This window comes from Myodes glareolus, chromosome 20 (genome assembly GCF_982192425.1).
Source record: "Myodes glareolus chromosome 20, mMyoGla1.1, whole genome shotgun sequence".
NCBI lineage: Eukaryota > Metazoa > Chordata > Mammalia > Rodentia > Cricetidae > Myodes > Myodes glareolus.
Window position 1 is genome coordinate 32,539,009 of NC_142045.1, and position 24,218 is coordinate 32,563,226.

The 24,218-nt window shown below is 47.6% G+C and overlaps 1 non-coding gene across 1 annotated transcript; it reads right to left on the minus strand.

The window, feature by feature from the left end:
* Positions 1-21,326: 21,326 nt before the first annotated feature.
* Positions 21,327-21,433, minus strand: LOC148118797 (U6 spliceosomal RNA). Its single transcript, XR_015735808.1, has one exon. It is a non-coding gene; the product is annotated as a U6 spliceosomal RNA (small nuclear RNA).
* Positions 21,434-24,218: the final 2,785 nt, after the last annotated feature.

The window sequence follows — 24,218 nt, forward strand, 5'->3', positions numbered from 1 at the left end:
GGAAATGGAACTGGATGTTCTAGATGTCCAACATACAAATGGGTAAAGAAAAGATGGTATTTGTCTTTAATCCCAGCACTCAGGAAGTGGAGGCAAGCGGATATCTGTGAGTTCAAAGCCAGCCTGATCTACAAAACAAGTTTCAGGACAGCCAGAGCTATACAGAGTTTGTTTCTCACAAACAAACAAATGAAGACAAAATATCAAGAAATTAAGAAGTTCAGAAATAATATCAAATCAGGGAAGAAGATGGATGGAACTGGAAATCATTATGTTTAGTGAAATAAAACAACTCACAAGGCACATGCCATGTCTTCTTTCATGTGGAACTCAGATTTGAGTTTGGACAACATGTGTGTGTGTGTTGTGTGTGTGTGTGTGTGTGTGTGTGTAAACTGGAAGAGAGAGCAAGAGAGAGGAAAAAGAGACCATAAAAGAGGAAAAATGAAAGAAAACTAATGGAACACGTATGATATGAAATTGGAATGGGGAACTCAGAGGGCATGAGGGGAGCTCGAGAGGAATATACGGAACAGGAAGGTCACTTGAAGAAGGGAAGGAATTAAGCAAAGTATACTAATACATTATGAATGAAAATAGCATGACATTAAGGTTTTATATTGACATTTTACATGCTAACTTAAAAATTATTAACAAAAATGAAAAACAACGTAAAGGAACATTGAAGAAAGCTGCCCTGACGGCAGCCGCATGTCTCGGCATTTGGCTGAACACGGAAATAAGCTGGGAACTCAGTATAAACTAAGTGAACATTTCTAGAGGGAACCAAAGTGTCTGATGCTCTTTGGTGAGGAAGGACAGAAGTAAGACACAACTGTTGTGTGATCAAAGTCTGGAACAGTGGGGGTTGGCGCAGGAGATGGGTGGAGGGAGGTCCTGACCTTCCAGTGAGTCCTGTCCAGGGCAGCAGCCTTCCAGAGAACCCAGCAGTCACAACCCTGGCCATGTTTCCTCCCACGCCTGCAGCCCCCAGGCCATGCAGGCCTCTCTCAGTAGGAGAGAGTTACACGAAAGCATCTCTCCTGTTTAGCCCAGGCTGAATTCTTTCTGAAATTGCCCTAGGAGGTTTTTTTTTCTCAGCCCCTTGTGAGAACACAGGAAACCCCACTTCCCCAATCCTGAAATATCTGTCTCAGGAAGGAAAGGCCATTGTCCTTCCAGGGCTGCTTGCTTGTGAACCGACCCCTCAGCACTCTGTAAATACACGACAGAAGCAAGCCAATTTGGACAGTCCTGGCAAACAGCAAGTTTGACATTTAATGAGCAAATCAATTTAAGAGCAGGGCAAAAGGAACATAAAGCCAACACCAAATTCATAGACTTGGGACTAAATAGCACCAGGAAGGTGTTTTTTATTCTTGTTTGGTTTGCTGGTTTGAGTATAGGTGCTTGTTCAAAAGAGCAGCTATTTAGTATTCTTCCCCTATTGAAAAATAATTTATTATTATTATTATTATTCATTTTGATGCTTTATAGAAAGCATTCAAGAGGCTGGGGACTTGGCTCAGGTGTTAAGAGATCTTGATTCTCTCTCTCAGAGGACCTGGGTTCAATTCCCAGCACCCACATGGAGGCTCACAACTTCCTGAAACTCCAGTTTCAGGTGATCTGATGTCTGCACCAGGAACACACACGTAGGGTACAAACACACATACAGCCAAAACACTCATACACATACATTTTTTAAAAAATCTTTTTTTTATAAATAAGTAGACAAGCTCAAGATATCTTAAAAGACGAATGTAATTAAATTAGAATACTCTCATGCTATTAAATATTTCAATTAAAAATGCTTGATAGTGGGTAAGAGTGAGAAAAGGGCGGGTTTAGTAAGATACTGGATGCTATATCTGAGCCATATTTTGGAGAGGACAGGGAGCTGTAGAAAACAGTCACTTGTGTTTTCTGACACAAAACAAACTTGAAAATAATACATTTTTTATCCAGCAAAATTAGGAGAAAATTCTTATGTCCTAGACACCATGGACCAAAGTAAACTGTGGGAACTTAAAACTTTTTTTCATATTTTTATTGATATTTATTGAGCTTTACATTTTTCTCTGCTCCCCTCCCTGCCTCTCCCTCCCCCCTTCAGCCCTCCCCCAAGGTCCCCATGGTCCCAGTTTACTCAGGAGATCTTGTCTTTTTCTACTTTCTACTTCCCATGTAGATTATATCTATGTAAGTCTCTCTCAATGTCCTCATTGTTGTCTAGGTTCTCTGGGATTGTGGTTTGTAGGCTGGCTTTCTTGGCTTTACGTTTAAAAACCACCTATGAGTGAGTACATGTGATAATTGTCTTTCTGGGTCTGGGTTACCTCACTCAAAATAATGTTTTCTAGCTCCATTCATTTTCCTGCAAAATTTAAGCTGTCATTTTTTTTTTATTCTGTGTAGTACCCCATTGTGTAAATGTACCACATTTTCCTTATCCATTCTTCGATCAAGGGGCATTTAGGTTGTTTCCAGGTTCTGGCTATGACAAACAAAGCTGCTATGAACATAGTTGAGCACCTGGGGAACTTAAAATTTTTAAAAATATTAAGACGGGAACATTGACTTTCTGCTTAGTAGGTAAGAACACTACTGCGAATCGCTTTGCTGGGGTTAAGCTGTGTTAGTTACATGTACATCCACATGGATCACTGTCTCTATTGAGATGGTGTGGCAGGGCAAGGCAGTGCATGGGTTCTTCCATCTTGCATTCTTGCTGAGGCCATTTCAGGTTCAGCAAGAATCTTATCTTCATGATGGGAAACCCTTTGGAAATTTTCCAACTCTATTCTAGGAACCTGAGGTCAAGATGCCCCAGCTAAGTTATCTCAGCTTCTGTCAAACCGCCTCCTTGCCCGAAACCTCCTCCTGTAGCTATGAGTCTTTGCCTTTTCAAACCCCTTACTCTAAACACTTGGGTCCTGAATACTTAGTGTAGTCCCAGACAGGCTTTCAGTTGGCTACAGACTGTCTGAGGGGTCTCCTCTGGTGGGTTTCTGTAACAATACAGTGAGCAAAAAGGATCATTGGTAAAATACTTTTGTTTGTTCTGTTAATGTATCTCAACAAAAGCCCACTGGAAATAATAATAATAATAATAAATTTAAAAAACTGTCAGAGACAAAGATTAGGCTGACTTTATGTTGCTGTGATCCAAGGGGTTGGTTCTCTGTCCCTGTGATCCATGGGGTTGGCTCTGTCCCTGTGATCCATGGGGTTGGCTCTGTCCCTGTGATCCATGGGGTTGGCTCTGTCATTGTGATTCATGGGGTTTGCTCTGTCATTGTGATTCATGGAGTTGGCTGTCACCGTGATCCATGGGGTTGGCTCTGTCATTGTGTCTCCACGGGGTTGGCTCTGTAATTGTGATTGATCCACGGGGTTGGCACTGTTACTGTGTCTCCAGGGGGTTGTCTCTCTGTCACTGCACACACTGAACTACCACACCAGTATGTGTTTCTTTTTTTCTTTCTCGGATGTGTGTGCACGTGTGTGTGTGTGATGCCCCCGAAGGCTGATAGGTCTTCCTCACTTTGCCCTTGAGACAGCATCTCTCATTGACTCTAGAGCTGCTGGTTCAGCCAGGCTGGCTGAGCAGTGAGCACCACAGATCCTAGAGACATCGGACATGAACATGTGGGTTCCGGGCATCTGGTCCTCAAGCTGACATGTCAAATATGCTATCAGTGCGCCATCTTTCCAGTCCAAATGCTCTGTTTCTTTAAGCAGACGTGGCATTTGTGGTTGACAATCTAGCATCGCCACCTGTGACACCTGAGACAGACTACGGCACTCACCCTGCTCCATAAGCCTCAAATGGTCCTCTTTAGGGTCTGCTTACTTATTTATACTTACTGATTTATTTATTTTTGGTTTTTCAAGACAGGGTTTCTGTAATGGTTTAGATAAAAGCTGCGCCCAGTTCCCCAGGGCTGGCAGTGAGCCAGGAGGGATCCCACCACATGAGGCCTTTGTGGGTCCCAGGTGGGTGGGAGGTGGTGCGGGGCAGCTGGTCCCATGAGGAGGAGCCATGGGACCAGCAGAGGGTGGGTATAGTTTATTTAGTGGATTATGGAAAAAAAGGGGAAGGGGAGGGGGGAGGAAGAGTGAGAAAGAGGAGGGGGAAAAGAGAGAAATAGGGAGGGAGGGAGGGAGGGGGAGAGAGGGAGGGAGAGAGAGAGAGAGAGAGAGAGAGAGAGAGAGAGAGAGAGAGAAAACAGAAAGAGTAGAAGTTACCTCTTCAGGAGAGGCAGAAAGAGAGAGTGGAGGCTGGATGAGGAGGAAGAGGAGGGGAGATATCTGCTTCCCTTGGTAGAAGGAGAGGGGTTGGGAGAGGGCGGGCCTTGTCTCTTAAAGGGACTGTACCCAGGTGACAGACCAGGCCAGCAGATTATAACATTTTTCTCTGCAGTTTGGGAGCCTGTCCTGGAACTTGCTCTGTAGACCAGGCTGGCTGGCCTCCAGCTCACAGAGATCTGACTGTCTCTGCCTCCGCTCCGCAGTGAGTGCTGGGATTAAAGGCGTGCTCTGCCACCACCCCGCTATTTTGGGGATTTTCAAGACAGGATTCTCACTGTAGAACTGTCCTAGAATTCAATGTAGACAAGACCCACCTTGAACCCTGACTCCACCTCCATAGTGCTGGGATTAAAGGCTTGTGACAATATGCCCAGTTCTTTTTATTTTTTTTTTCAAAATGACCTCACTTTAAAGCTCTGTAAAAGACTGTCAGTGAAGAACCAGGGATGAAACTTTAGAAAAAATGTTTTAGAGGTCACTAAATTCCAAGGTCATCTTCCTTTCTGTCTGGTCCTAGGGACTCATTTCTGGGTCCTGAAGTACTTGTGTTTTTATCCCAAACAGGATAACTAAAACAAAAACAAACAAACAAAGCAAAGCAGAAATAGAAAGTTTAAGTACTCTGTCTACAGCTTATAAAAGTAACTGTCAGGCAGTGTTTCCCAGTCCTTAAACATTGTTCCCGAGGAGCTTGCACGTTTTCCAGCACCTTCCATGCCCACTCTGGGGTTCTGCTCCTCCTAGGCCACCTGGACTCTGTTTCTGACGCCCACTCAAGTGGCCCTGCCTCGAGTGTGCCAGTGTGAGCCGCTTCCAGCGATGTCCCCACTGAGGCGTGTGAACGAATGCCTCACACAGACTCCCAGGCACAGGCAAAGCAAAGCAAGACAGCTTTGAGGCGCCTGCCAACGAGGGCGAAGGCCCCTTTGAAAGCAGTTCTGCAGTTTGCCAACTTGTGGGGTTTGGCAAGCCTAGACAACAGTCCTGAGGGAGAGAAAGCCCCTGGATCGGCCTCCCAGGAGGGTGCCCCCCTGCTCTTTTCATCTGATCCAGGAGATGCATACGAGGGAGACAGTGGGCTCAGGCCTGGTGAATGACGGCTTCTTCTCAGGGCCCCCGTCATGGCTGCCGCACTCAGCGGGGGAAGCACGCCACTCGCCTGCTAGCTAAGCAGAGAAAAGGGCAGCGGTTTTCCGTGTTTGTGGGGCACGCAGGAGTGACCAGGCAAGGATGGAGATCAGACAGAGGTGAATAAGTATGGAAAGGAAGCAGTAAAAATCCGCCAGCCACAGGAGACGCCCTCTCTCCTCTGGGCCACAGTCAGGCCGGTGATTCAGCGCGAATAAGGAGCCCTTGGGGGAACCAGACTGAGTCCTGTTGGGAGTTGTCATAACTCGGATTCTTCCTCTGTAAAAGATGCATAAAGACTCGGGCCCTAGGGAGCGGCTCAGTAAAGCCTTGCTGTTTAATCAGCTCACAAATTGCAAATCCAACTCCTAAATGCTTAATCCACTGGCCACCAGGAATGGGTGAATAAGGACAGGGTGTTTGTTTTCCTGCCTTGGTCTAAAAGGCCCCAGACTCACTGCGGGCAGGACTTTCTTCCTGTGGCTGCCAGAGAGAGTGCAGAGGGCAGTGTTATTCCAGGTCATTTGCAGGAGGCAAGGACCTACCTGCCACAAAGGGTCCTTGAGAAAATGCAAATGCCTAGGATTTGGGGCAGAACTCCGACTGAGAAGGGTAACCCAGGGCACCTGGGAATTTTAAAAGTTAAAGAAAGTCTGTAGCCTGCAATGGCAGGACGGTGAGTACTGGGCTCCATCCCCAGCACTGTAAAACAAAACCAAAAACCCTGAGAATTAAGCACCGGGTCACTCGAGATGGCAGAGCGAGACTCTCAGGTGTTTTTGCCTGTTGGTGAAAGACACAGCCCCTGGGTGGAGGAAGTACCACAGACTGTCTGGGCAGAGTTAAGAGAGGGGAACCATTCCAGTTAGGGCTGCTGCTCTTCCCTCCAGAGAGGGCATGGGGTCTGGAGGTCAGCCCTCTCCCGACCTTGCCTGGGTACCTCAGGGGCTGGGCACTGCTGGCTTGCTCAACAGTGAAGTGACCAAATCTGACTGGAGGCCATGCAGGTGCAGGAGGACAGCGAAGCATCCTGAGAAGGCAGAAACATTGCCTGAGTTAGCTAGAATTATTTTTTCCCTTTGTGGCTTTGAAGCGGCAGTTTTTAGGGGAACCCTAAACATCCTCTCAGGGGGCCATGAAGGACGGCAGGAGGTCTCATTACGGCAGGAGCCACAAGGCCATCAACCCAGATCCAGGACAAGTTAGAGCCAATCTGTGGACACTGGTGCCAGGTAACACAACTCCTGCCCTCTGTGACCTGGGAGCCAGCACCACGGCCAGACCAGAGCAGAGGGAAGACGCTGCGAATGGCCGAGGGTTACGGAAGACCAAGCAATTCAACTCAACTATCTTAGGAGAATGCAAGAGGGCTTCCCAGAAGAGGTGACTCATAAATTTGTTATTGAATGAAGGGTAGGATGTTCATAGCTAGAGAAGCCAGGTAGAGGGGAGAGCAGACGCCTAAACCAACAATGACAACAACAGACCTGTGGCTAGAGGAGTGGGAGGGTTGGGATGCATCCCCGCCAGCTCCAAAGTGCGGAAAACCAGGACACCGCAGAGGCAAAGAGCCACCTGCAACGTACAATAATTCAGGCCACACTGCAGAGACTAACAGTATCTGGAATCATCTAGAAGACCTGAATGGCTAAGGGAAGAAGCGGAAGCATGTGTCTAAGCCAGTGGGATGAGGGTAGGGCAAAGGTGGCCCAAGTCGGGGTGGGCACATGGCGCAAAGCCGCGCTACAGTCGACACAGAAAGTGGCAGCCGGTCTAGGGAGAGTATTGAAGCTGGCCACGGAAACGCCGAATTGGCGCTAGGAACCCAGTTCTGGAGAAATGACTAGTGCATTAACTAACCAGTTGGTGGTGTCGAGGCTAAAACAGACTGCTGATGAACAGGGTAGCAGTCTAGGAAACTCTGCCTTGGTCAGTGGTCAGCTCTCAAACATTGAGATATGTCATGTTGGACGGCACAGGGGCCTTGTCCCATTTCGACGGATGTCGGCACCTCCCAATCCACAGTGATTGAAGTGACCCAGTAACGCAAAAGAAAAGCCAAGAAGAGTCCTTTAACTTAAACTTCTTTCTCATTAATTAACTGGAACTATCACTACCTGCTCCCTTCTAGGTAAATAATCTCTTTAACTGATTAACGGATGTTAATTCCCAGCTGCCGGACAAGCGGGGGTGGAGGGGTGGGGGGGTGGCGGGGGGGGGGGGGAGATTAGCAAGACTAGCCTCAGGGGAAAAGCAGAGCAGGAGGAGAAACAAAGGGGAACAGGGAAGGGCAGCAGGGCAGGGACGGTGGGAGCAGAGCCAAAGGGTTTAGATTTGCGAATGGCTAGGAGAAATGCTACAACGGGAACACACCGGAGCCCTGAGTTGGAGAACAGCAGCCTTCCAGCGACCTGGTAGTTCACTCTTAGGTAAGGGCACCTGCGCTTCTCCTCAGGCTGTCCTGATGTAACCTTTGACCCCCACAACCTGTATGACCTATAAAATCATTTCAAAATGGACCAACACTTGCTAGATTTTCCCACGAGGAACAACACAGGCGTGTACTGAGGCCACCCACCCAAGACTTCTGCCTGGCCTCGAAGAGTAACATCTCACCCCACACAGGACAGCGGCAGCACAAAGGAAGCCAGAGACTCCTATCATCTGAAATCTGGTCTAGCCGGCCTTGTGATGATAACCTCCCGCCTGCTCCTGCAGGTAAAGCAACCACCCCAGGCAGTCTCAGACTCTCCTAACGTTAGCCCTGGGAACTCGTACGTTCTGGGGAAATTGACAGCTCAGGACAGTTGGTCTCCGGGGTCTACCTATGTTTTAGAGCCCTGAGAACATGTGTTTGGGAGTCAGACAGACTCCACAGACTCCCCAATTTAGACAGACTCCTAAGAGGCCATTTAACCTACGAGTTGCATTCAGATTCTTCGTTCAAACAGCAGGTTTCACATCCTGACCTCATAGAATTGTCTGCAAGGACGAAACTGCAAGGCAGCAGAAAACCCAGTCACATGCAGCAGCTGCTTAACGGATGGGGGTACACTTACCTGCTGCAACAGCCAGGGCAGTCAGGACCAGTTGGGACCAGCTAAGGCACCCAGAGACGTGAGCAGTCGATGTTCAGGCCATCCTTCAAGGATGCTAAAGCACTCTTCGGCCCAGAGGCCCAGAGGAGAGCCGCTGCTGTCCTCCCCTCTGCAGGGGAGCACGAGGAGGAGCACCCTCCCCACAGCTTGCAGAGGGAGGAATGGAGACCTCTTTCCAAGTAGCTTGTGTCTCTGGACTCCTCTAACGGACTTTTCTTTTTTTAAAAAATTTAATTATTATGTATACAGCATTCTGTATACATAATATACATTCTGTATACATTCTGCATGGATGTCTGCACACAAGAAGAGGGCACCAGGTCTCATTACAGATGATTGTGAGCCACCATGTGGTTGCTGGGAGTTGAACTCAGGACCTTTGGAAGAGTGGCCAGTGCTCTTAACCTCTGAGCCATCTCTCCAACCCTCTAACGGACTTTTCAGTGGCTGCTTTGCACGCACAATAGTGTAGCCGTGTTCTGGCTCTGAGCGTGTACTGATCAGGTTCCTACCATGTCCCTGAGTCCCACGGGGTCCTCGAGGGTAAGGAGGTAGACAGAAAACATATAATAAACAAAAAGGGCCATATCGGATGCCTGTAAATGTCCTGAAAAGAAAACCGAAAAGGATGGTGCAGTGAGTTTGGGAGCTAGAGAAAACTTAATGGGTGGAGTAATATCTGAGTCGGGCCAGGTCAACTAGAGATGCTCAGCCCTGGCCAAAATGGAAGCATGCCCCCAAAGCAGGGCAAGGTAGGACAAGGTTCCTAAAGCGCAATCCAGCTTGGCTCAGCAGAGAAGGCAGCAGGTCAGCCAGGTTGGAGGCTTGGGTGAGAGAGGTAGAGATGGGGAGGTTCTATGTGCAGATGTGCTATTTAATACGACGTCACAAGACTGGCTGGTTGACTGGAATTGGAGCCGGAGGCTTAAATTTAGGGTAAATCGGGGAACTATTACCCACTCCACCCCCTAGCAGACCACCTGGACCTGGCAGCACCCAGCCGAATAATCAACAGCTGACTAGAGCAGTAAATTTGTCAAGCTGGCATTTGAGCAAGAGGCTGGGAGGTAGGGCAGGGCTTGAGACATAAATTAGAGGCAGAAACTCCCAGGAAGAACCGGGAGAGGCGAGCTGTTTCTTGCTGCAGTGTAAGTACTGCCCAGCGAGCGTCCAAAGGTCCTCAGCCGCCCACACCCTCTCCAGCCTGAGACCCTTGGTACACTAAACAGCCAAGCTACCAGCCTCTCTCCAGACTCCACAGACAAATTCATGGAGAAGCCGAGGCCAGCTCCTGCCCTACACACACTTATCCTCCCAGCAAGCCTATCTAGGACAGAAGCTGGGCCCAGGGCTAGTCTAGATCCGTGTCCTGGAGAACAGAAAGTGCACACTCGTGAAGAGACGATGGAAGGAGCTGACGGTGCAGCCCAGTTGGTAGCGCTCCTGCCTAGTGTGTGCACGGAGTTCAATCCCTGGCCCTCCGTGAACTAGATGTGGTGGTGCGTACCTCTAATCCCAGCACCTTGAAGACAGAGGCAGGAAGGTCAACTTTGAGATCATCCTTGACTATATAGCTAGCCTGCTCGAGGCTAGCCTGGGACATATGAGACCCCGTGTTAAAAAAAAATAATAATAAAAATAAAAAAGAGGGGGGTGGGGACAGGCAGGATGTGGCCAGCCAAGGTTCAAGCTCCCAGAAGCTGCTTTTTATCTGGAGATGATCCTCCAAGGAGACAGAATCTTTAGGCAGAAACAATGTAAAAGTTCGCTTTAAATCAATGACACTCCTGAGCACCACTCAGGGTAACTGCCTGCAGCCGAGGTAGTTCCCTCAGACAAGGCAGCCTTTCAGTGTGGTTCTGTGCTCTGGGCCAAAAGCGAGGATGCCTGAAGAGTAGGCTCCAGTGTCTCACCCCCTCCCCCCAACCTCGGGCTCTACCTCCGAGGGAACCACAGAGCTCAAGAGGCGGCGGAAGCTCTTCGGTGCTAAGTACAGTTATTATAAGGTGTGGTCCCCACCTAGACACTACCTTCTCTATTATTTTGACAGCATGACTTCCGGTGATATTACCAAGTATCTCTTGTCATGTCAGTAACACGGGCTCACACCTGGGTTGTTTTTTTTCTCTCTCTCTCTCTCTCTTCTCAACAATATACATGACATTTACTGCATCACAAGAGTTCTTGAGGTTTAGGGGCTAAAGGCTTTGAAAATATCATTTCCTGTCTCAGCAGCAACAGGGGTGCTTGTAGCAGCGGCCCAGCAGCTCCAGAGAGGAGCCCAAGAATGTCAAGGCCAGCCTGTCCCCAGAGAGCCTTCTGAGGGCTGTCAAGTGGGCTCCAGAACTGCCCCCCAACCTCCAGCTACTGTTCCCAGTCCCAAACTGCCGGTCCCTTAGTTCTAGGTCCTTGAGCAGATTAACTGTTCATGCTGCCGCCCAGATGAGGAGATGGCCCAGGGAATCCAGAACAAGGCCCAGCACCGGTTCCCTGGTGTTGAAGTGTGGATTTACACTGTCCTCGGGGTGAAGCGGGAGCCTTGTGAGGGGGCTTACAGTGAAAACATGTGTTTTCCCCGCAGGCGGGAAGATCATTACTTTACATTCGCTTTAACCCTCTCTTTGACAGCCTAGCATCACAGGAAACTGCTGGAGATCCTGCTGGGAAAGCTGCGATTGACAGTCAGAAAGGCGGAAAGTGGCTCATCCCGTCTCTAACACTCCATTGCTCCGCCTTTGTTCACGGCGCATGCTCTTCAGCAGAGCCCACACAGGAACCCGTGGAAAAGGCTGAGGGAGGCTAAAAGGGCCTTGGGGAGTATGCTGGATAGATTTATGTCAACCTGACACAAACTACCGTCGTTTGGGAGAAGGAAACCTCGGCTGAGAAAATGCTGGCTGTCCGCCAGTCTGTGGGGCATTTTCTTAATTAATTGTTGGGGGAAGGCCCAGCTCATTGTGGGTGGTGCCACCCCTGGGCTGGTGGTCCTGGTTTGTATAAGAAAGCAGGCTGCACATTGGAGCACTAGACTTAGCTCCCAAAGTCCAAATGAGGAGCAGAAGGAGGGAGAACGTGAGCAAAGAAGTCAAGACCGCGAGGGGTGCGTCCACCCACTGAGATGATGGGACTGATCTAATGGGAGCTCACCAAGGCCAGCTGGACTGGGACTGATGGAGCATGTGATCAAATCGGACTCTCTGAATGTGGCTGATAGTGGAGGCTGACTGAGTAGCCAAGGACAATGGCGTTAGGCTTTGATTCTACTGCATGGACAGGCTTTGTGGGAGCCTTGTCTGTTTGGATGCTCACCTTCCTGGACCTGGGGGGAGTGGGGAGGACCTTGGACTTCCCATAGGGTAGGGAACCCTGACTGCTCTTTGGCCTGTAGAAGGAGGGGGAGGGAGAGTGGGGGAAGGGAAGGGAAGTGGGAGGAGGGGAGGAGGTGGAAATTTTTAAGAAAGAAAGAAAGAAAGAGAGAGAGAGAGAGAGAGAGAGAGAGAGAGAGAGAGAAAGCAAGCAGGCTGATCAAGACCTTTCCTCAGATCTTGCCTCTAGGGCCCTGACCTGTTTGAATTCCTATCTCGACTTCCTTCCACAAAGCATAAGCCCAACAAATCCCATCCTTCCCGTCTTGCATTTTGGTGATGGTGTTGCAACACAGCCACGACAGCCCCAGCTAAGGCAGGGAGTCAGTCCCTGATTAGCCCCAAGCCATTGGAGAGGGGAAGGGAAGACAAATTCTCTGAGCAGCTGAGAACTGAACTGTTTCAGCCAGGCGGTAGTGGCGCTTGCCTTTAACCCCAGCACTTGAGGCAGAGGTAGGCAGATCTCCGCGAGTTCAAGGCCAGCCTGGTCTACAGAATAAGTTCCAAGACAGCCAGAGCTACACAGAAAGACCCTGTCTTGAAAAACAGAACAAACAAAAAAAAAAAAAAAAAGAAGAAGAAGAAGAAAAGGAAGGGAAGAAGGAATGAAGGAAGGAAGAAGGATTTGAACTGATTCAAAAACGTAATAATAGGCAGTTTGGCATTCCAGGCAGGGGCATCAGGAAATGCCAAGGTCCAGCCCAGAGAGAAGGACTTGATGGTAAGGCCAATCTACCAGACCAGGCCACAGTACACACAGGGCAGTGAGAAGTAAGAGGTTTAATCAGAAAACCACAAGAAACATAAGGTTAGAGACGCTGACGTGGGGAGGAGGGTGAGGGTAATAGGCAGATCCCCTTCGAATTCCCGCTTATGGTAGTTGTTTAATCCCGGAAGAAATACAGAGCCTTTTAAATCTCCATTCTTTCACCTATTAAAATGGGCTCAGGGATGCCCAACTCAAGGGTTCCTAGGGTTTTGTCAAATAATAAAAGTCACGTGGTGGAGTGCAGTGTCTGACAGGAAGTGGAAGCAGAGAGGTTGGATCTCAATCTGTGCTTTCAGAACGACTGGTCCAGTGGTATCTGGAGAGAGGACCGAAAGGACAGCAGGTGGCATGGATGAGCCCACAGCTCGACGGCACGCACAGGGGCCCTCCCTTCCCACTCCATGGACACGGTGTGACTCCCTTCCCACTCCATGGACACGGTGTGACTCCCTTCCCACTCCATGGACACGGTGTGACTCCCTTCCCACTCCACGGACACGCTGTGACTCCTTTCCCACTCCACGGACACGGTGTGATTCCCTTCCCACTCCACGGACACGGTGTGACTCCCTTCCCACTCCACGGACACGGTGTGACTCCCTTCCCACCCCAGTGGGGTAAACAATATCCGGCAGAAATGGTAGAGTCCAGTTTGAATGGAAGAAGGGGAGAAGTCGGACCATTTCATTCTGACCTCTGACCCACACAGAATGTTGTCAAGGAGAGAGAGCAGGGGAAGTGAGCCCTCCCATGCCTTTCAGCATTCAAGGGCAAGGAACCCAATCACTGCATGCTGTGTTTTTAAGGGTTTGCCTTTCTACATGGACATAATAGCTAAGAATGCTAATTAATAGCTAATAATACTAATTAATAGCTGATAATGCTAATTAATAGCTAATAATGCTAATTAATTTGGTTGTCTCCAGTGTTTTAACTGTCTTAACTTGCTTGTTCCCCCGCAGACAGATATCAATATTGTCCCTTTTATATATTGATGAGAAAACTAGCCGCTAAGCCATCAAAGGACTTAGCCCAAGTTCACCCAACTAGAAAACAGGTGCAGTGGGGACTCCGTAGTTCAGAACAGCAGCTCTCATAAGTAAAGGAGCAGAGAATTCTCCAGAAGGTTCTGGCACTCCTATGGCCAGGGTTGCCCTGAAGGAACGCACACTGTCATGTGACGGTTCTTGGGAAGGGTAAGTCAGAGAAGGGGCCCCTGTGCACCGGGGAGACCCAAGACAACACCTCTCTCCATGGAGAACGGCTTGGCTCTTCTGAGACTGGTAATCTGCTTTTTCCACGAAAATGGTACAGCTCCTTAGGCAGGACAGCACTGTCATTCGTGAGAGCCACAGTGTGGAGTTGAAGGACTCCAGGAGCCAACCCCCCTCCTCTTTTTTGAACACAGTCCACCCTGAGAGGTGTACAATGACGCTGTCTCAGGGCTCCATGCTGCTAGACCCACAGCTACTCTGCCTCCCTGTGTGCTCTTAACCCCTTGAACCGCCTTTCCTTAGTCTCAGGGATCCCGCCAACCCAGAAGTCCCGAAGTTCTGTGCAGAAATCCAGAGGTCAGGGCTGGAGAGATGGCTCAGTGGTTAAGAGCACCTGCTGCTCTTCCGGAGGTCCTGAGTTCAATTCCCAGCAACCACATCGTGGCTCACAACCATCTGTAATGAGATCTGGTGCCCTCTTCTGGCATGCAGGTATACATGGAGGCAGAATGTTGTATACATAATAAATAAATAAATCTTTAAAAAAAAATAGAAATCCAGAGGTCACACCATCGGTTTCTCAGTTGCCCAACAGCGTTAGGTTCTGGGAGAGCTTTGCGGGGGGGGGGGGGGGGGGGGGATGGGGGGGAGAACGTGCTCAGATCTAGGGAAGGTTGCAACTGGGAAGTGGGGTGTACGATGCTATTCCAACTCAGCCTGGATGTGGGGACCAAAGAAGAAAGAAAGGATTAAACAATGACCCAACGACATTCTCTGCAGGGTCTGCTTTTCTACACTTCCATTTCACGGAAGAAGAGATGCAAGAGGCAGTTGGAACGAAAGCCAAGAGCTGTCTTGCTCTCCCTGCCACCCCACCACCTAGAAAGCCTTTTCCCAACAATCACTGCATGCAGATGAGAGGACTTGCAGTGGTTCTCAACCTGTGGGTCGAGACCCTTCGAGGGGGTTGCCTAAGGCCTTTGGAAAACACACTCACACTGACATTCATAACAGTAGCAAAATTACAGTTCTGAAGTAGCAATAACAATAATTTTATGGTTGGGGTCACCACGGGGTGAGGAACTCTATTAAAGGGTAACAGCACCGCACTAGAGGGGGTATATAGGAGCAACCTTCACCCCAATCCTGCCTCTGCTGGAGGGGGAAGAAACAAGATGCCCCCTTGCTTGGGATGGGACGGAAATGGAGCTGCAACCCTTTGCTTCTGACTACCGAGGCTCTCAGCCTCTGGCAAGTGCAGCTTCTTTTGACAACGACAGACAGAAGTTCTAAAGATTTTGCTTGAGGCAACAATTTATGGGGAATCCAGAAACACCACATCGAAAACCTGACTGTCTGAGAGGCCAACTTCCCTCGGGGCCCCCAGGGAGTCATTAAAGTTCTGTGTCTTCATTTCCTCCAAGGTGGAAAAGAGGGGTAATGATTCTGACCTACCTCGCTGGAGTGCTGTAAATAAGGCTAGCTAAGGAATGCAAGCATTGGCACTTCTGAAAGGAAAAGGCACTTTGCACTCATGAACATGGATTTCTGCTTTTACCTTCTACAGTCTTGAGCAGAGAACAAGCTCCCACATAGCTGTGGGGACGGAAGCTACTTCTGGTTTTTGAGATGAGGTACAGGGTAGCTCCATGTCAAGGCCATCCAAGCTGCCTGGAGCTCCTGGCCGCTGGAGGCAGTTCCAAGCTGACGATTCTAAATGCATTGGCGTCCACTTGGCTTTCTAAAGACTGAACTACCCCAAACAGGCCCTGAGTATGCAGCTCCAAGCCAGGAACCCAGGACAGAAAGGGCTGGAACATCACCGAGGCTGCTGCTGACTTGTCTTGAGAAAACAAACCTTTTTCTTCAAAGCCTCTACTTGTGTCCATCATCCTTCCCCGAACGGTCAACTCCTGGACTTTCTGGGGTTGGAGACATGACTGGGAGGTGAAGAGCATTGGCTGTTCTGCCAGAGGTCTGGGTTTGATTCCCAGCACCCACCGGGTGGCTCACAACCATCTGTAACCCCAGTCCCAGGGGATCTGATGCTGTTTTCTGGTTCCCCGCAGGCACCATGCATATCCAGAGTGCATACAGGCAGGAAAACACACATAAATAAATAAATAAATAAACAAACAAACAAATAAATAAGCATTGTTTTAAAAAGTTAAACATTTTCAATAGACTTTCTGCAAAGGGAGGGGGACAAAGTAATGTTCTAATGCTCTTCTTGTGAGCAATTGGCAACATTGTGTTAAAATGTTAAAACATCTGTGTTTAAAAAACTTTTTTCCCCCAGGGTGGGGGAGGGAGTTTGAGACAAGGTTTTTTTGTGTACCCCAGCTGTCCTGGAACTAGCTCCAAAAGATCCACCTTGTTGTAAGGAGGCCACTTGTTTGTTTCCCCTGCTGCCCTGCAGGTCAGACCCGAAATAACTACACAGAAAGTATATTATGTAAATCACTGCTTGGTCCATTAGCTCTAGCTTCTTATTGGCTAACTCTTACATATTAATTTAACCCATCTCCATTAATCTGTGTATCGCCATATGGTTGTGGCTTACCAGCTAAAGTTCTGGTGTCTGTCTCTGGCCTGGCTACATGGCTTCTCTGTAACTTCTCCTTCTTTCTCCCAGCATTCAGTTTAGTTTTCCCAGCCTGCCTCTATTCCCTGCGCAGGCCCAAGACAGTTTCTTTATTAACCAATGGTATTCAGAGCATACCTGCTTCTGTCTCCCTGATGCTGGAATTAAAGGCATCTGCCCATCTTAAAAACCAACTTTTACCTCCACTAAGCAAATGTTGCTAATTAGGTTTGTGTGTGGTCAGAAGCGGCATGTTCTTACCTGAGGGTGTTCATCTTGAGGCCCTTCTGAAGGTCTAAATGTCTCTCATTATGTAGGTTATTGTTACTTGGAGGATGGGATCCCTTCTGACTCTAAAACATAGCACAGATTTCATCCACATACCACAGACTCCGTGTTAGAAGCATTGCTAGGGTTATCACCCTGGATACTTAAGGTAGCACTGTGGGTCCACTCTTAAGGGAGTTTTTGTGGGCTGAGAGTCATCAGGCAAAATAGTCTTTCTTGTGGGAAGTGAGTTCTGGTTTCATGGCTCCCTTAGAGTCTGGAATGTGAGCCATTTGTAAAAAGGAAACAACCCTGAAATGTCACATGTGTGCCTCCATTATTTAAAATGTGTGGGATGCAGTTATGGGCATTTCCTCTGGATGAACGGTTTCCTTTACCCCTGCCCTCTCTTTCCTTCCTCTAGGACACGCTATTAGTTGGTAAGCCACGCTGGCTAGCATAGACTCCCAAAAGGAAATCAAGGGCAAGCTTCTGCAGACAGGGCCGGGTTAGCCTGTGGCAGGGCTGGCTGCTGGGGTCCTGAAGCACACATTTTCAGGGATGAGCACAAGACGGAAATGGGAAGGCGGGAAAGAAGGGAGCAAGGCAAGGCTTCCGGGGCCTCGTGACCCAGGCCAGTAATCCCAGCGACGTAGGAGCCTGAGACAGGAAGTTCACAAATTTGAAACCAGCCCGTGTTCCTTATTGCTGTGGTTTGAATGACTGAGAAGTGTGTGGCCTTGTTGGAGGGAAGTGTTGCTGGAGGTGGGTTTTAGAGTTTCAAAAGCCCACACCAGGCCCAGTGTCTCTCTCGACCCGTTGCCTGGGCATGAGGATGCTCTCAGCTACTGCTTCAGCTCCATGCCTGTGTACTTCCCACCATGATGACAATGGACTAAGCCTTTGAAACTGTAAACCAGTCCCCAATCAAATGATTTCTTCTGTGAAAGTTGCCTTGGTCGTGATGTCTCCACAGCAATAGGACAGTGACTAAGACGGTGACTTTTATTGCTGTTGCAAGAGAAACAATTTAGGAGAGGAAAGACTATATATATATATGGTTCCTCTCATGGGGAAGGCATGTTGGCAGATGGTGCCAGTGTGCAGCTGAGAAACTCCACGCCTCACATTCTGGTGGAACAGGAAGCAGAGATTGGACAGGAAGCAGCAAACTGGACTCATCTCCTTCAAGTCCCACCCTCCTCCCCCCCCCCCCCCCGTGACTCACTTTCTCCAGTGATACTCCAATTCCTAAAGGTTCTACATCCTCCTGAAATGGTCCCACCCACTGGAGACCAACGTATATTGAAACAGATGCGTCTACAGAAAGATTTCACATTCATACCATAATACTGAGCTAGAGAGAGAGTTTGAGGCCAGCCAGGGTAACTTAATGAAACCCTATTTCAAAAATAATTTTTTTAAGCTAAAAAAGGGGTTTGTGGAAAACCCAAGAGAGTAAGTGTAGCCACCACGCCTCATCAGAGAAGTCTGGCTGTCTTGTAGTAAATGGAGGCCGTCACAGACAATCACAACTGGACACAACTCAGAAATCGACAGATCATGGCAGGGGCGGGGCATAGTCTAACAGGTACATCTTCCTCACAGTTCTGGCATCTACGGCTCAGGGAGCATCAGCAAAGGGGGAGGCAGAGAGATTGTAAGAGCCACAACACCAGAAAGCATGCTTCTGTGGACACAGACCCTCCTAGAGTCCGCTGCGCAGACAAGACTGCGTCGACGTCAATGCACAGGTTATTTAATGTGGAAGTGGAAAAATTTCACCGAGTCCCAGCCCTCGACAAAGAACCATAGACAATGATTGCTGGGGTAAGGAGGATTAGCCTCTTCTAGGGATGAACAACCTTACTGGTTATCCAAAGCAGAGTGGTCAGTTCTCAAACCCCAAATGCACGAAGAACAAAAACAGGCTCCATAAGCTGTATTTATATTATTTGTGTACATACACACATGTACAATCAAAGAGAAGCAGGCTGTCAGCTTGAGAGTTGGAGGAAATCTGAGAGGGGTATGAGGCAGTAGTTGGGGGGAGCTGAAGGGAGGAAGGAAAGTGATGTAATTCTATTTCAATTAAAACCACTTTAAAATGGGGGCCATGGGGGCCGTGGGGCTCGGGAGGAGCTCAGAGTGAAGTGCTTGCTGAGAACACACTGACACTAGTTTCAGGGCTATCTCCCTTACACGCTCAAAAGTCAAGATTAAAAGGGAGATATAAGGAAGAAGAGAGGATCCAGGAACAAGGGAATAGCCAGAGGCCTTTGGATCGGGAAACCAAGAGAGAAGTCACTGGGAAGCCAGACTAGTAGAGACAGGAGACTATAGGGGGGATAATAGCTCAGCCTCATAGTGGACCACGAGATTACAGCTAGCATTCTCTATGTGTAGGAGCGATAGTGGTGGATTCAATCAACCACCGCTGGCGAATACTCAGAAAGAAACAGTGTCTGTACTGCAAGTGCACAGCCTTGATTTTTCTTCTCATTATTCCCTGCACAACATAGTATATGATTTATAGCTCATTTACATTGCATTAAGCTTTACCTAGTTACCTAGAGATAGGCAAATGCGGAACTATTTTGTGCATACGTAAAGGATCTATATTTCCTTCTTACAGAGCTTTTGAAATATTTTATTTATTATTATTAATAGTATCGTGTGTGTGTGTGTGTGTGTGTGTGTGCGTGTATGTAATGTGTGTGCATGAATACATAATCCACATGTAGGGGTCTAGGCAAGTTGGTTCTTCCCTACTAACTTGGTTGTCAGGGATGGGACTGGGGTCATCAGGCTTGGCAGCAAATGCTTTTACCCACCGAGCCCTATCTCTGGAGTAAGGCTTTGCTTTGGGTCATTATTACAGTCGTATGTAGGGTAGCTTTCCAGGACACAACACCCATGTAGTCATTCGACTCCATGTTTAAGAAGACGCCATAGTTGGTTTACCGCTTCCTGGTCACTCTCCTGTGACATTTCATTTCATACTGGAGCCCAAATGCTAAGGGGCTTGTCCTGGTCTGGTGAGGGAAGAAGAACAGGTACATCCTACATCCCCATTCCTAAATCAAGACATCAAAGACAAAACAGGCCAAAGTCTTCCCCAACCTACTACTCATAAGTACCTAAAATTCTAGCTCCTCAACTCGCAGCTTCAAAACTAATATTTGGTCTGATTCATCTTTGTGTGCCCACAGACCTGACACCAGGAACTGCTCCACCCTCCCCGTCATGAGCCCCTCACCCTGTTTGTATCACACGATGTACCCCTGCTGGTGAGAGCTGATATCCAGGCTAGACTGGGCTGTTTTCCCTGAGAATCTAGAGGTGGCCCCTAAGGTGACAACAGCAGGGACCAAAATGACCCAACTGGAGGAGTAGCTTGGTCACAGTAATTCTGGTTCCAGTGTGATCAGATAAGAGGAATCCGGCTGCGTCTCCCACTCTTCCCCAGCACATGGGCAAGAGATAGTCATCAGAAAGATTAGGGACACCACCTCACCCGACCTCAGCTCTGATGAAAACCTGTCAGACCTGCTGGACATAAGCATCACCTGAGACCAGAGAGAGTCCTGGCCTGGCTGACATCTTTTTTTTTTTTTTTTTTTTTTTTTTTTTGGTTTTTCAAGACAGGGTTTCTTTGTAGCTTTGGAACCTGTCCTGGAACTAACACTTGTAGACCAGGCTGGCCTCGAATTCACAGAGATCTGCCTGTCTCTGCCTTCCAAGTGCTGTCATGCGCCACCACCACCCTGCGCTGACATCATTCCTTACCTGCTGCTCTAGAATGATCTCCGGCACCCAAGTGGTGCTTCCCCTAGGCCTCACGCTCTTTTAAGTGCTTCACTTTATTTAATTATCCCAACAGTACCATCCACATACCATCATCCACGGTGTGTAGTAGAAAAGTGAGGCACAGAGGTGTTATACAACACACCCAAAGTCACACAGTATTGGGAGAGCTTGGGTTTGAACCCAGAAGACACTGGCTGCAGAATCTAGGTTCTTAACCCTCACAAAGTGCCTTTCCAAGGTATTGCACCATATATAACTCCTGGAGTATTGCTTTGTGCATTAGCTTCCATTTTTCAAAAGTCTCAACTGCTTGGAGTCAAAATGGTCTTTAGAACAGTCAAACCGTGCTATAGAGATTTGCACTGGTATGTGTAAGGCGCCAAGGCGCCACAACCCTGCTGTCATTTCCAGCCTCTCAAGCAGCTTCGGCCCCGCCCCGAGGCACTTGGCGCGCTTTCCCGAATGGCGCGATCTAGCCACCAATCGTGAGCTGACGCGTAAGATCAGGAGCGGCCAGAGCCATTCAGACTCGGACACGTCTCAGGCTTTGTTCTGCACGGCTTATAAGCAGTGCGTGCCAGGGTCCGGGGTCCTTTGCCATCAACCTCAAGTTTGTACGCTCCCAATAAAAGTACGTTCTGAGAAGAATCCTGTTGTGGTCGTCTCTTCTGCTGGCGGACACGGCGTGCCACAGGTATGGATCTTGGTTTATTGATATAAATTTAAGGTCAATTTTGTTATACGTATATTTCTGCTCTTTTTAAATTTATTTTTTCTAAAAATATGGAACACTTCACGCATTTGCATGTCATCCTTGCGCAGGGGCTATGCTAATCTTCTCTGTATCGTTCCAATTTTAGTATATGTGCTGCCGAAGCGAGCACATATTTCTGCTCTTCATTATATGTATTGTGATTGTGCAGCTCATTTAAAAATGTAATGTAAATAAAGCAAAGAAAGCCAGCCTACAAACCACAGTCCCAGAGAACTTAGATAACAATGCGGACTCTTAAGAGAGATATACATAGATCTAATCTACACGGGAAGTAGAAAAAGGCAAGATCTCCTGAGTAAATTGGGAGCATGGGGACCTTGGGTGAGGATTGAAGGGGAAAGAGGAGAGGCAGGGAGGGGAGCAGAGAAAAATGTAGAGCTCAATAAAAATCAATAAAAAAATACAAAACAAAAAACATAAAGAAAGTAATGTATAATTAAAAATATAGGTTAATAGATAGTCATCTATAATAGTCAAGATTATAGTCATGTTAGTTAGATTTTCTAGATATATAGAGATATATTTCAATTAGTTAGGTATTCTTCAAACCTTTCAGAGACATTCATAATATGGCATTTATCTATTTTAAGAACTTAAGACTTTTTATGACAATGAGACACATCTGCTCCTGGCAGTACCAATCTACTTCAAAAGGAAGATGGGCATCAAAGAAGCTCCTTATGGAGCTGGTTAGCCATTTAGGCAAGAAACTGCTCCTGTCTGGACTGCTTAACAGACATGCAGGACCCACTGAGAAATGACTGCTGAAGTCGCCTAAAGGTGAGATGATCCTTCAGGGTTCCTGCTTCATGAAAGAGTCTGTCAGACATTCTGCAGGACACACACACACAAAAAAAATGACTGACAAACTGCCAATATAGGCGGAACTGTCTTTGAAATTTCCTGCTTCATGAAAGAGTCTGCCAGATACTATGGGCCTGGGGACTGAAGATGGATGCCCCCATGGTACAAAGGAACTTTGGGTGACTATCTAGGCAATGAGATGTCTCTGTCAATTCTAGAGTTTTGGAAGTTGCTTACAATGCACTTCCTGTTTACTTGGGTAATATCATATCCTTCTGAAGTCTTTGATGGAGTTGAAGAATAGATACTTATTATTATAGCTTTCCTTATTTATGATAAAAGATAAAGTAGATATATATATATAAATATTATAACTGTAATTCTTGCTTGACAACTGCTTTGTTATATGTAATTTTACTATGTTAAAGTTAAAGCCTTCCTTTTTGTTTAAACAGAAAAGGGGAAGGCCCTTCTGTCTATGTGTTGCTTTTATTGGTTAATAAATAAAGGAACTGCTTTGGTCCTATAGCAGAGCTGTAGGGGAACAGAGCTAGGAGGCAAAAACTAAACAGAATGCTGGGAGGAGGAAGGTAGAGTTAGAGAGAAGCCATGGAGCCGCCAGAGACAGACATGCTGAAACTTTGCTGGTAGGCCACAACCTCATGGTGATATACAGATGAATAGAAATGGGTTAAATCAGTATGTAAGAGTTAGTCAGTAAGAAGCTAGAGCGAATGGGCCAAGCAGTGATTTAAGTGAGTATTTTGGGTCTAAGCCAGCTGGGCGGCCCAGAAAAACAAGTGGCCTCAGCCAGGATGAACAAGCAGCTCCTCCCACTACAAAACCATGTGTTACAAGGTCCAGACAAAGTCTGAACACAGAACTCTGATGCCACTCAACACACGCTTGTTTTCCCTCCTCCCTCTCCCCCTGTGATCCTGGAAACTGTCCCTAGCTAAATGACACCCCAAATCACAGACTCCTCCCAGGGTACAGCTTTTAGCCTGTTAATTCTGGGTTCATTCATTCCCACAGTTCTGATTCCAAGAAGGAAAGGTCCCCAACACACCAGGCTCTTGGCTCTCACACCTGGTGTGTGCTCAGGACACGCACAATCAATAACACTGTCAACAGGGCAGTGGACCAAAGGAACCATCCTGGAGGACGCGGGAAGCCCAGTGTGGAAATGCATCCCTTGCGTTTGTCCCCCCACAGCTCCTCTTATGAGCACAGGGGAGAAAGTATTAAATCCACTCAGAACTCTCTATCTCCCTCTTCAACTATTCTGTGTTCCACACAGGGTTCTGGACCAAATCAAGTCCTAGTGCCTACATGGTAAGTGCCTTACCAACTGACCCATCTTCCCAGCCTCTAAGTGATTTTTAAAAATCTATAAATGAATTTCTTTTCTTTTTGGTATATTTTTATAGTAAAATATATTATATAAAAAAGTGAATTTCATATGATATCTTCATATATATTGATGACATATTTATCTCCATCCCCATTGCTTCTTCCCCTCCTGCTGGTCTCCTTCCTCTTCCCAAATTCTAAACAGTGGTTATTGTTTTAAATACACACGTACATACACACACAGAGTACACACACAATGTGCACTCATGCATTTGGTCACACATGTGCACTCAAGCATGTGTGCAATGGACACACGAACACACACAATGCAAAGGAAACAAAGTACACCAAATCCACATCCTCTAGAATCATTAACAAAAACAAATTACACATTTATAAGATTTTAAAACCAAATTCGTTTTTGTTTGTTTGTGTTCTCTTGTTGGTTTTTTAGACAGGGTCTCTCTATTTAGTCCTGGCTGTTCTGGAACTTGCTCTGTAGAATACACTGAGATCCCTTTGCCTCTGCCTCTGCCTCCAGAGTGCTGGGGTTAAAGGTGTGTGCCCCATGCCTGGCCCACCAATTCATTTTAAATTCACTGTTAAAACTGTCTTTCTCTATAACACTAAGAAGCCAGTGTTTCAGAAAAGAACAAAAATGTTTCCCCCAGGGCATTTTTGTGACAGTAGAGCTGTGGACACGTACCATGACTCAATGTCACTGTTGAGGGACTTCA